The following is a 12,666-nucleotide window of genomic DNA, read 5'->3' on the forward strand; positions in this document are numbered from 1 at the left end:
CCCCCTCTCATCCCCTTCCCCCCCTATTCTCCTGGAGGGTGAGATCCCATATTTAGTGTGTATTTCACTCCCTCCTCAAGCCAGATACAATGGGAATAAGGTTGACTCATTCCCTTTTGCCTTCCTATTCTTCCCCTCCATTGTAACCATTTTCCCTTGCCTCTTCTGTATGAGATAGTTTTCCTCAATCTGTCTCTCCCCATCTCCTCTCATTATATTCTTCTCACCTCTTAATTTCACCTTTTAAGTATCATCCTTTCCTGTTAAATTGGTCCTGTGCCCTCTATCTATGTATACCTGTAAACATATATACACACATTCACATATGTATTCATATGCCCATATACCCTCATATATATATTTCTAATCCCTTCAACTACTGAGAAAAGTTTCATAAGTTACAATTATTGTTTTTCCATGTAGGAATGTTAATAGTTCAACTTTGATAAGTTCCTTATGATTTCTTTTCCCTGTTTACCTTCTCATGCTTCTCTTGCTTCTTGTATCCGAATGTCAAATTTTCTATTCAACTCTGGTTTTTTCAGCAAGAATGCTTGAAAGTCCTCTATTCCACTGAATGACCATATTTTCACCTGAAACATGATACTCAGTTTTGCTGGGTAGGTGACTCTTGGTTTTAATCCCAGCTCCCTTGACCTCTGGAATATCACATTCCAAGCCCTTCAATCCCTCAGTGTAGAAGCTGCCAGATCCTGGGTTTTCCTGATTGTATTTCCACAAATATTCAAATTGTTTCTTCCTGGCTGCTTGTAATATTCTCTCCTTAATCTGGGAATTCCAGAACCTGGCTATAATATTCCTAGGAGTTTTCTTTTTGGGATCTTTTCAGGAGGTGATCGGTGAATTCTCTCAACCTCTATTTTGCCCTCTGGTACTAAAACATCAGGGCAGTTTTCTTTGAGAAATTCCTGGAGGATGCTTTCTAGGTTCTTACTTTGGTCATGGCTTTCAGGTAGTCCAATAATTTTTAAATTATCTTTCCTGGATCTATTTTCCAGGTCAGTGGTTTTTCCCATGAGATATTTCACATTGCCTTCTATTCTTTCATTTGTTTGGATCTGTTTGACAGCATCTTGATTTCTTATAAAGTCATTAGCTTCCATTTGCTCCAATCTAATTCTGAGGCAATGATTCTCCTCAGTGAGCTTTTGAGATTCTTTTTCCATCTGGCAAATTTGACTTTTTAAGGCATTCTTCTCCTCATTGGCTTTTTGAGCCTCCTTTGCCATTTGAGTCAGTCTGTTTTTTAAGATATTATTTTCTTCAGTCAGGCTGTTGACTCTCATTTCATCATTTTCTTGCATTGTTCTCATTTCTCTTCCCAATTTTTCCTCCACTTGTCTTATCTGCTTCTTAAGGTCCTCTATGGCCTGTAACAAGCTTGTATTTTCCTTTGAAGCTTTTGGTGCAGGAGTTCTGACTTCACTGTTTTCCTCCTGTCCCATGCCTTGCTCCTTCTTGTCCCCAAAATAGGAGTGTAATGTTGGAATCTTCTGTCTGCTTTGTTTCCTTTGCCTGCTCATTTTGCCACTCACTTTGGGCTTTTTGCCACAGTAGGACTCTGCCACCAGACAGGGGAGTTTTCGTCCCAAACGCTGGGTTTTTCTCAGCTGCCGGAGGTATTAGATGGGTGCCTTCTCTGAGGTCTCCACACACTCTGGCAAGCTGGACACACACCCCAGGACCTCCACCCTAGACTGCAATCCAGATCAAAGCAGGTTAAAGCAAGAGTGATTACCCTTCAAACTGGTGCTTGGTCCCCCTACACTCTGCAGGCTAGGAGCTGAAGCCACCACGTGGGGCTGGCTGGCTGTGCCGGTATCTCAGCGGTTTCTCGCCCCCAGGGGGAAAAAGCCACACACTCCCACTTACTGGGTCCCAAAGTCCAGACTGCACTGGCCTCTCACCTTATCCTTCGCATCTATGTATTGATAAATCTGGAAATGGTCACAGCTGCTGCTGATCTGGAGTCCCTCTGGCAGGCGGCTGGTCAGGCCCGCCCTGGGGCTAAAGCCTCGGTGTGGGGCTGGGTTCGGCTCCCAGAGCGCTGCTCTGGCCTATTCCTGCCAGCCTGCCGGGCTCTCCTCAGCGGGAGGTTAGCTTCTCTGTCATTTTGTGGGTTCTGCAGCTCCAATGTTTGTTTAGAGTCCCCTTTTTACATGGATTGGGGAAGGTGGAAGGCAGACGGCAGGAAGGATCCGCCATCTTCCATCATCATCATCTTTTTCTTTTTCTTCTTCCTCCTCTTCCTCTTTCTCTCCATCTCTCTCTCTGTCTCTCTCCATCTTTCTGTCTCTCTCCTCTCTCTCTTTCTCTCCATATCTCTTTCTCTCTGTCTGTCTGTCTCCCTCTCCCCCCCCCCCTCATTTCCCCTATATCTTGAAAAACTCTGTCTCTACTGACTGTATGTCATGGCTTTTACATTATTTCAGTGGCCTAGATATATGATTTCATAGTTGCTGGGAATTCTTGGTATGGAAAATCTTTTCACTGATACAAATGGGCAGTGTGCTTGTACTTTTAATTTTAGAAAGTTTCCTGAGGGCTCTGAGTCTCTCATCATATGGGCAGTATGTCTCAGGGGCAGGATGTGAACTAAAATCTTTCTGACTCCGAGGCCAGTATCCAATGCATTATTATGTCCTTATTCTCATAATGTATATATTAAATGATTGTGTATGAATGTGTATAGTACCCAGGATACCCTCCTCTCATATGTGAAGTCCTCAGAATTGCTTCCTTAAGTTCAAGGTACTCTTTGAGTCCATGTTCATTCAAAATGAGGGCTCAAGAACCCTCACCAGAGCATTTCTTTTTTCTCTAGTTAGCCCAGAAGAAACATTATAAATGAAATTCATTGTAAATAGCATTATATATAAATATATATGTAAAAACATTATAAATAAATGCATTAAGTTATAAATTAACAATTAAAAATTATATATTCATTGTTAAAAAAAAAGAGGCATTTCATTAAATTTAAGAAGTAAGAAGATTTGCAATAGAAAATTCTCTCCCCACCTTCTCCATAAACTTAGGGCATGCTATTCCACATATGTACACACCATGAAGGGGGGATTCTCCTTGAGGGGCCCACATGTGAGAAGTCTTCTAAAGGAGGACCTCAGAATCTGTTACTGCACTAGGGTTGCAGGGCCTGCTCCAGCATGGCAAGGCATTTCTGCTGTTCTTTGCTGAATGGAACTCTGGCTGAGCCTCAGCTACTCCTCTCCAACCCTCTCATCTACTGTTTTCTCATCTTATCTCTTTAAGGCCAGACAAGACATCTCAGTATCAGTCTGCTAGAATACCCTATCTCATGTGATCCTCACAACAACTCTGAAAGGTAGGTTTTATTATCATCTCATTCTACAGATGAGGAAATTGAGGCTAAAAGAGGTTAAGGAGTCACACAGCTAGTAATTGTCTGAGGTAGGATTAGAACTCAGGTCTTCAGTCTTCCTGACTCCAAAGGCTAGCCCTCTATCTACTGAACCACCAAGCTACCCTAAATAGTGGCTAAAGAGCCTGTGTGATTGAGGAGCTGTTACCACAGAAAGAGGCTAACAGGTCTTTAGTCAGAACCACTACCCAGCTAGCAAACTCAGACAGAGAAGAGATCAAAGTCTTCCACCCTGGAGAACTAGCTAATTTAGGGGTAGAGGCTCCTAGATACTTAACATCTTCTTGGGCTTTGCTACAAATGAGTCTGAGCCAGAGCAAAAGGTAAGCTATGGAGACAGAGTCAGGGTTCTTCCCTCACCTGGCTGGCATTCCATCTTTGATATGTATACCTGTCAGCAACAAAGACTGGTTGCTTTGCCACAGTATCTTGACCAATGAAAGATCTCTGGCTCTGGAGTTAGGAAGACCTGAGTTGTGACATTGAGTGACTCTGTGACCAAGAGCAAGTTACATAACCAACCTCTCTATGCTCCCAAAGACTACAAGTTATAGTTGAGTTTTTGATATGCATTTATGGCGGGAATTTTCATAGCAAAATTCCCAGACACATATGTAAAATCAGGTCCCAACAATCGCTGCATCCAAGCTGGACCATAGGCTGTTTGCTGACCATGACATTTCACCCTCTTCCTTCATACCTCTGTGCTACCCAACTTTAGTGCCTGGAATATGTTGCCTCCTTATCGCAGCCTCTTAGAATTCCTACTCTCCTCCAAAATGTAGCTTGTGAAACTTCTTACATGAAGGATCTCTAGATTAGACCCCAGATTTACTCACATTTTGTTTGTGTGTATGTGAATATACACGATGCATATATATATATATAAACACGCATATAATATATATATATACATATAGCTATACATACTGTATACATACAAACATATTTGTATTTACTTTTTTAGGGGTCTTTGAGGGTAAAGATAATTTTGATTAAGTCTTTGTAAACCCAGTGGTCCCTATGGTAGCATAATAACTAATCAATCAATCTATCAAAAAATACACATTTGCAGAGGCAAGATGGTGGAGTAGAAGCAGGACCTCCCTACGGCTCCGGCTTCCACTTTTCCCAATCCATGTAAAAGAGGACTCCAAACAAACTTTGGAGCTGCATAAAATGACACAGAGAAGCTAACTTCCCAATGAGAACAGCCCGGCAGGTCGGCAGGAATACACCAGCCAGCATTCTGAGAGCTGAGCCAGAGGTTTTAGCCCCAGGGCAGGTCTGACCAGCCACCAGCCATAGGGACTCCAGATCACCAGCAGCTGTGGCCATTTCCAGATTCATCAACACATAGATGCTAAGGACAAAGTGAGAAGTCAGTGCAGTGTGGACTTTGGGACCAGTAATTGGGAGAGCATTGGCTTTTGCCCACAGGGCAAGAAGCTACCGAGACCCCCAGCACAGCCAGCGCCAAGTGGCAGCCTCAGCTCCTGGCCTGCAGAGTGTAGGGGGACCAAACAACCAGGATGAGGGGTTATCACTCTTACTTTAACATACTTGGATCTAGATTGCAGTCTAGGGTGGAGATACTGGGGTGTGTGACCAGCTTGCCAGAGTGTATGGAGGCTTCAGAGAGGGCACCCAACTAATACCTCCAGCAGCTGGGAAAACCCCAGCATTTGGGACGAAAGCTCCCCTGTCTGGTGGCAGAGTCCTACTGTGGTAAAAAGCCCAGGGGTCAAGTGACTGAGGGGCGACATGACCAGACAAAGGAAGCAAAACAAACAGAAGACTCCAACATTAGACTCCTATTTTGGGGGCAAAAAGGAGCAAAGCATGGAACAGGAGGAAGACAGTGAAGTCAGAACTCCTGCACCAAAAGCTTCAAAGGAAAATACAAGTTTGTTACAGGCCATAGAGGACCTTAAGAAGCATATAAGAGAAGTGGAGGAAAAATTGGGAAGAGAAATGAGAACAACACAAGAAAATTATGAAATGAGAGTCAATAGCCTGACTGAGGAAAATCATACCTTAAAAAACAGACTGATTCAAATGGCAAAAGAGGCTCAAAAAGGCAATGAGGAGAAGAATGCCTTAAAAATCCAAATTTGCCAGATGGAAAAAGAATCTCAAAAGCTCAATGAGGAGAATCATTGCTTCAGAATTAGATTGGAACAAAGGGAAGCTAGTGACTTTAAAAGAAATCAAGATGATGTTAAAACAGATCCAAACAAATGAAAGAATAGAAGGCAATGTGAAATATCTCGTGGGAAAAACCACTGACCTAGAAAATAGATCCAGGAGAGATAATTTAAAAATTATTGAGCTACCTGAAAGCCATGATCAGTGAAAGAACCTAGAAATCATTCTCCAAGAAATTCTCAAGGAAAACTGCCCTGATGTTTTAGAACCAGAGGGCAAAATAGAGGTTGAAAGAATCCACCTATCACCTCCTGAAAAAGATCCCACAAAGAAAACTCCTAGGAATATTATAGCCAGGTTCTGGAATTCCCAGATCAAGGAGAGAATATTATGAGCAGCCAGGAGGAAACAATTTGAATATTGTAGAAACACAATCAAGATAATAAAGGATCTGGCAGCTTCTACACTGAGGGATCGAAGGGCTTGGAATGTGATATTCCGGAGGTCAAAGGAGCTAGGATTAAAACCAAGAATCACCTACCCAGCAAAACTGAGTATCATGTTTCAGGGGAAAATATGGTCATTCAGTGGAATAGAGGACTTTCAAGCATTCTTAAAGAAAAAACCAGAGTTGAATAGAAAATTTGACATCCAGATACAAGAAGCAAGAGAAGCTTGAGAAGGTAAACAGGGAAAACAAATCATAAGCCACTGATCAAAGTTGAACTATTAACATTCCTACATGGAAAAACGATAATTGTAACTGATGAAACTTTTCTCAGTATGAAAATAGTTGAAGGGAATAGAAATATATATGTCTATATATGAGGGTATAAGGGCATATGAACACATATGTGAATGTGTGTATATATGCTTACAGGTATACATAGATAGAGGGCACAGGACCAATTTAATAGGAAGGGATGATACTTAAAAGGGAAAATTAAGAGGTGAGAGGAATATAATGAGAGGAGATGGGGAGAGACAGAATGGAGTAAACTATCTCATAAAGAAGAGGCAAGGGTAAAGGGTTACAATGGAAGGGAAGAATAGGAAGGCAAAAGGGAATGGGTCAACCTTATTCTCACTGAATTTGGCTTGGGGAGGGAATGAAATACACACGAAATAGGGTATCACCCTACAGAAGAGTAGGGGGAAGGGGATGAGAGGGGGGATGATGGAAGAGAGGGCAGGCTAGGGGGGAAGGAAGTTGGAAGCACTTACTTTTGAAAAGGGACAGGATCAAAGTAGAGAATAGAACAAGTGTGTGGTGGGATAGGAGAGAGGGAAATATAGTCAGTCTATTACAATATATCTACTATGTTAATGTTTTGCATTACCTACACATGTACAATCTATACTGAACTGCTTATCTTCCCAGTAAGGGTGAGTGACAAGGGAAGAAGGGAATGAATCTGGAATTCAAAGTTTTAAAATCAAATGTTTAAAATTATATATACTATTATTAATACTATCTTACATGTAATTGGGAAAGAAGATATACAGGCACTGGGACATAGAGATCCACCATGCCCTACTGGAAAAGTCTAAGGGGGTATGGGAGAAAATATGGGAGAGAGCAGATTGGAGGAGGGGATATCCTGTGGGACTGTTATTCTGGGGTGGTGGGTAGGGGTAAAATGGGGAGAAAATTTGTAGCTCAAAATCTGGTGGAAATTAATGATATAAATCAGAAGTTAATAAAGCATTTGAAAAATTTTTTAAAAAGTAAAATAACATGAAAAAATACACATTTATTAAACATTTACTATGCTCCAGGCACTTTGCTAGGCAATGAACATACAAAGACAAAAACAAGATGTATTTGCGTGCCTCTATATTTGGACCAGACTTAGGGTCTCATTGGTGCAAAGAATTCCTCATGAAGAAACTCCCTCTTGGTCACTTGTCTATGACTTATAATTGAGGAGAGCTATCTGACCCACTAAGAGATTAAGGGATGGACCCAGGGTCATGTAACCAGTGTGTGAGAGGTAGGTCTTGCAACAGGCTCTTCCTAACTAACCCACAAGCTCTCTAGTCACTATTTTGGGCAGTTTGGTGGTTTAGTAGATAGAGGTCTAGCCTTTGGAGTCAGGAAGACTTAAGGCCTGAGTTCTAATACTACCTCAGACACTTACTAGCTGTGTGACTCCTTAACCTCTTTCAGTCTCAATTTCCTCATCTATAAAATGGGATGATAATAAAACCTATGTTTCAGGATTGTTGTGAGGATTACATGAGATAACATATAAAATGCTTTGAAAGCTTGTTATCATTACTCTGGGCTGGTCTTTCTTATATATGTATATGTGTGTAGACATACATGTGTATACACACATACACATATATACACATACCCTAAGGGTGACTGCCCTGATAGACCCCCCCTCAGTTCAAGCAGGGAACAACAGGGTTTGTTCAATCCTTGAATTTAGTTTGTTAAAACTAATGATATAGACAAAAGGCAGGGCTCTCTATTCTGAACAGGAAGGCTGGCCATAGCCTACCCTACCTTGTTGTCCTCCAAAAAAGCAAAGAACACAGCTATTCCCCAGAATAGTCCCTTTGGGACTGGGCTGCCTGCCTGAGCTGTGGCCTCAAGCTTGCAACAGGACAAGGACACTCTCAGCTCCCAGGCATTCCAAGCTTTAATAGAACCAGCACGCTAAGGCTGGCACCATGTTGGAGGTCATGGGGGCATATCACAAAGCAAGCTTTCTGGTGTCTGGCCTCTGCCCTTGCTTGGCTCAGCAATGTTGCCGATATCTCAGGATCAAGGCAGCTCCTGTATACAATAACCATAGCTAACATTGATATCGCATTTTAAGGTTTTGCAAAGTACTGTTCTTGTTATCTCATTTGATTTTGTGTATATCTTCTGATGAGGATTAATAATCTCTTTCAAGTGATGATTTTTTTTACATTATCTGTTTATGTATTCTTTGTTTTGGAGAGGGGAAGCCATGAGAGTTGAGGTTAAGTGACTTGCACAAGGTCACATAGCTAGTAAGTGTTAAGTGTCCGAGGCCACATTTGAACTCATGTCTCCTGATTCCAGGGCTGGTGCTCTTTGCATCTAGCTGCCCCTGTTTATGTATTCTTAACAAATTCTCCATTCAAGCCTCTTCTGATACTTCATCAGATCATATAGGTGAACCTGGGTTCCCAGAACCTATGTGAGTGGAGAGCAAATGCTGGTGGGGACTGCCAAGCTAGAAATGCTTCCATTATGAGTAATACTGCCATCTACATACCCCAACTTAGCTAAAGTTTAGGAGGTCCAATACCACCTTGGGTGTGGGTGATACATTGCTTGGTCATGACATTTCTCAAAGATCCACAAAGTATGAAGTACCAAGGAATTATAATTAGCATGGTTAGAGAGTTGACCTCAGCTAACAAAATTATAAGTCTCCTGACTAATAGATGGCTGATGCTGTTAATCTGGGACCTGGTAGGTTTGTCATAATTTAGATCAATGTCTATGACTGAATAAATGTAGAAGCAATATAGCAAAGTTGTGTATATATCACAGGTGTCAAACACAGGACCCTCTAGCTGCATGGAACCCACAAACATCTAAGTGTGGCCTGAACCAGATTAAAATATAATTGGAAACTTTAACTAAATGAACAAAGATACAACAGAACATAGGTAGTATTAATATGTAGTTTCCAAAGTCAATTTGTAACCTGGAGAGGTCGTTAGGTACTACTCAATGGTCCTGTTTATATTTAAGTTTGACACCACAGGGGTACATGATATCACAAAACAGAATCAAGATACTACCCCCACCCCCATCATCAAGAGAAAGCTTCTTGGCATTGGAGTCCATTTTGATATATACCCCCTTTTCCTCCTCCCCCCCACCAAAAAAAAGGAGTCAGAAAGTTTTTCTTTCCCAAACATCTAGTCTTGGGATTTGGTACCTCTTCTTTGACTTTCTTAGGAATGCAGGATTCTAGATTTAGAGCTGGAAGGAAACTTAGAGGCCATCTAATGTAACCTTCTCATTAAAGTCCAGACAGGTTAAGTGACTTGCTAGTGAAACAGCTAAGAAGAGCCAGAGTCAGGATTTGAACCCAGGTCCTCTGACTCCAAAGCTAGCACTATTTCCAGTGCACTTCTCTGGAGTGCCTCTTTCAGTACAGTCAGCTGCTAAACTGCATTCACATACATACAGCCTCATTCACTACATTCTAAGGAGAGTTCCTAAGTACAGTTCCTTTATGGGTTAGCTCAGTTGCAGGTACAGTCTCATTGCCTAAACTAGTTTGACTCCGTCTTAATAGACTGTTGCTTTGGGTTTCACTCTAAGGTCAGATGACACACCTTTCTACCCATTTCTTGGCTTACTTAATCTTTCCCTGTTAGTCTCCACATCTACCACTTGGGTTCCAGGAACCACATAGTCTCCCCTGGAACTTCATCCAACAGTCACTCACCCTCTCCATCTCCTCTCCCTCTCTACTAGTTTCATCAGGAAAACCTGAGTTCACATTTGGCCTTCTTCCCTGCTCTGTGATCCTGGGCAAGTCATCTTACTGTCTGCTTTAGTTTCCTCATCAACAAAATGAGAATAATAACAGCACTTACCTCCTCCCAAAATTGTAGTGAGGACCAAATGAGATAATATTTGTAAGGTGCTTAGCAAAGTGCCTGGAATACAGTAAGCTCTATATAAATGTTTGTTCTCTCTCTCCTTCTTTCCTTCCTCTCTCTCTCTCTCTCTCTCTCTCCCTCCTCTCTCTCTCTCTCTCTCTCTCTCTCTCTCTCTCACTTATTCCCTCTCTCTATCATTCCCTCTCTCTCCCTCTCCCTCTCTCTCTGTCTCTCTCTGCATCTGTCTCTCTCTCTTTCTCTCTCTCTCTCTTCCTCTCTCTTTTTCTCTTTCCTCTCTCCTCCCTCTTTCCTCTCTCTCACTCTTCTCTCTCTCCCCCCCACATAAAATATATAAATGTTATATATACATTATATACAACACATAGATGTTATATATAAATGTTATATATATGTAAAGTTTTTTTTAAGAAACCAATCTCCCAATCTATCATCTAATAGTTTTCTTCCTTGTAGTACTAAATTTCTGAAATATTACTCTGTCTCCACTTTCTCATCATCTATTCACTCCTCAACCCTCAACATGGTTCATCACCTCATTACTAAAATTTCTCTTTCTGATATAGGTCACAAATGACCCCTAAATTGCCAAATCTCAGTTTTTTCCTCAGTCTACATCATCATTGATGCTTACACAGCAATTGCCCATGCTGCCTAGACTCTCTTCTTCCTTGATAGAGTCTCCCATCCTTTGTTTCCATAATATTACTCTTTCCTGGTTTTCTCTTATATGTATGATAGCTTTCTCATTCTTTACTTTCACCCCCTAAGTGTGGGTTACACATTTATTTATTTATTTATCTACTTCCACCCCTTTCTCTTTTAGTAATAACATTTGCTGGCATGAGTTCTAGAAGGATGACTCTCAAATCTATAAATCCATCCCCAATCTATCACCTGAGCTTCAGTCGTGCATTGCTGACTGCCTACTAGGCATTTCCATCTAAATGTCTAGAAGCATCCTTCCCCACCTCCCAGCTTCCCTGTTTGTGTTGATTATATGATCTGACTCAAACCCTGAGAGAAATCTTTGACTCTTCACACTCTCTTCTCCTTCTTCATATGCAATCAGTTGCAAAATCCTGCCCATTTTATCTCCAAAATATTTCTTGCCTCTCTCTTCTCCTTTCCATTCTCACTTCTACAACCCAAATTCAAATCTTCATTACTTCTTACTTGGTCTATAATACTTTCTTCTTTTTTTCTTTTTGTTTTTTAATCTTATTATTAATATTTTCTATTTCTTATATCACCACAATTAAACCAATTATCCTTTCCCCTCTCCCTCCCTCAGAGTCATTCCATATGACAACTAATATTTTTAGAGAGAAACAAAAAGCAGAACAAATTATTGATACCTTGAGAAAGTCCCAAAGTATGTGCAATGTTAACACCTGTGAATCTCCCACCTTCATGGAGGGGTAAGTCTGGGGTGTCTTCTATATTTCTTCATTCAGGTAATTTTTAAAATTGGTTTTCCTTCCTTCCTTCCTTCCTTCCTTCCTTCCTTCCTTCCTTCCTTCCTTCCTTCCTTCCTTCCTTCCTTCCTCCTCCAGTATCTCTCTTCTCCAAACCATCTTTCACCCCACTACCCAAATAACCTTCCAAATGCACAAGTCCTACTCAAAAAATTTTCTGGCTCCCTATTAAGATAAAGCACAAACTCCTCAGACTGTCATTAAATACTTTCCTCTTCCTCCTCCTTCTCCTCCTCCTCCTCCTCTTCCTCTCTCCCTTTCCCCTCTCAACTTGTTTCCAACCTACTTTTCCATCTTTGTTTTTGGGGATTATGTGTCTTTGGGACATGATTCCTTGATCTCGCCCACCCACCTTTGCCTCCATGCCTTTGTAAAAACCATTACTTGTGTGTAGAATGAACTGTTCCATATCTCCACCTGCCAAAATCCAAATCTTTCTTCTGTAAGGAGAAAGTAATTCCCTAGATCATCCTCTTATATTTTATACATAACTCAAGCCCTCCTTTCTTCTATAGAGTCATCCCTATTCTAGCTACTGAAAGTGACCTTTCACCTTAAGTTTCTCCTGGTACTTTGTCTGCATCTTTAATTCACACTTATTCTGCCTTACATTGTATTTCTCTGGGTACATGTATTGCTCTCCTTCTTATATTAAGGTCCTAGGAGAGGGGAACGATATCCTTCATCTTTGCATTGCCAATCTTAAACGATTGCCTTCCATAATACAGTAGGCATCTAATAAGTGCTTGTTGTACTGAATTGAGTTACAAAATTAGTATACATAAAACCCAACTTATACTATAAGTACTCAATTTCTAGCCAGTCAATGCTACTCTAAAATCCCCATACCTTTGGGGAGAGAGAGGTGTTTTTTTATTATTGTTATTGTTTTACTGTATATTATTAAGTGACGTGGTATATGTCCCTATTAATTTATGAAACTATCAAAAAAATTTTAAAGGTACGTATAATCAAACTTAACATTTTTGGTAA

This window comes from Petaurus breviceps, unplaced genomic scaffold, assembly GCF_028583685.1.
Source record: "Petaurus breviceps papuanus isolate PSGF00001 unplaced genomic scaffold, PetGlider_PUasm1.0 76, whole genome shotgun sequence".
Lineage (NCBI taxonomy): Eukaryota > Metazoa > Chordata > Mammalia > Diprotodontia > Petauridae > Petaurus > Petaurus breviceps.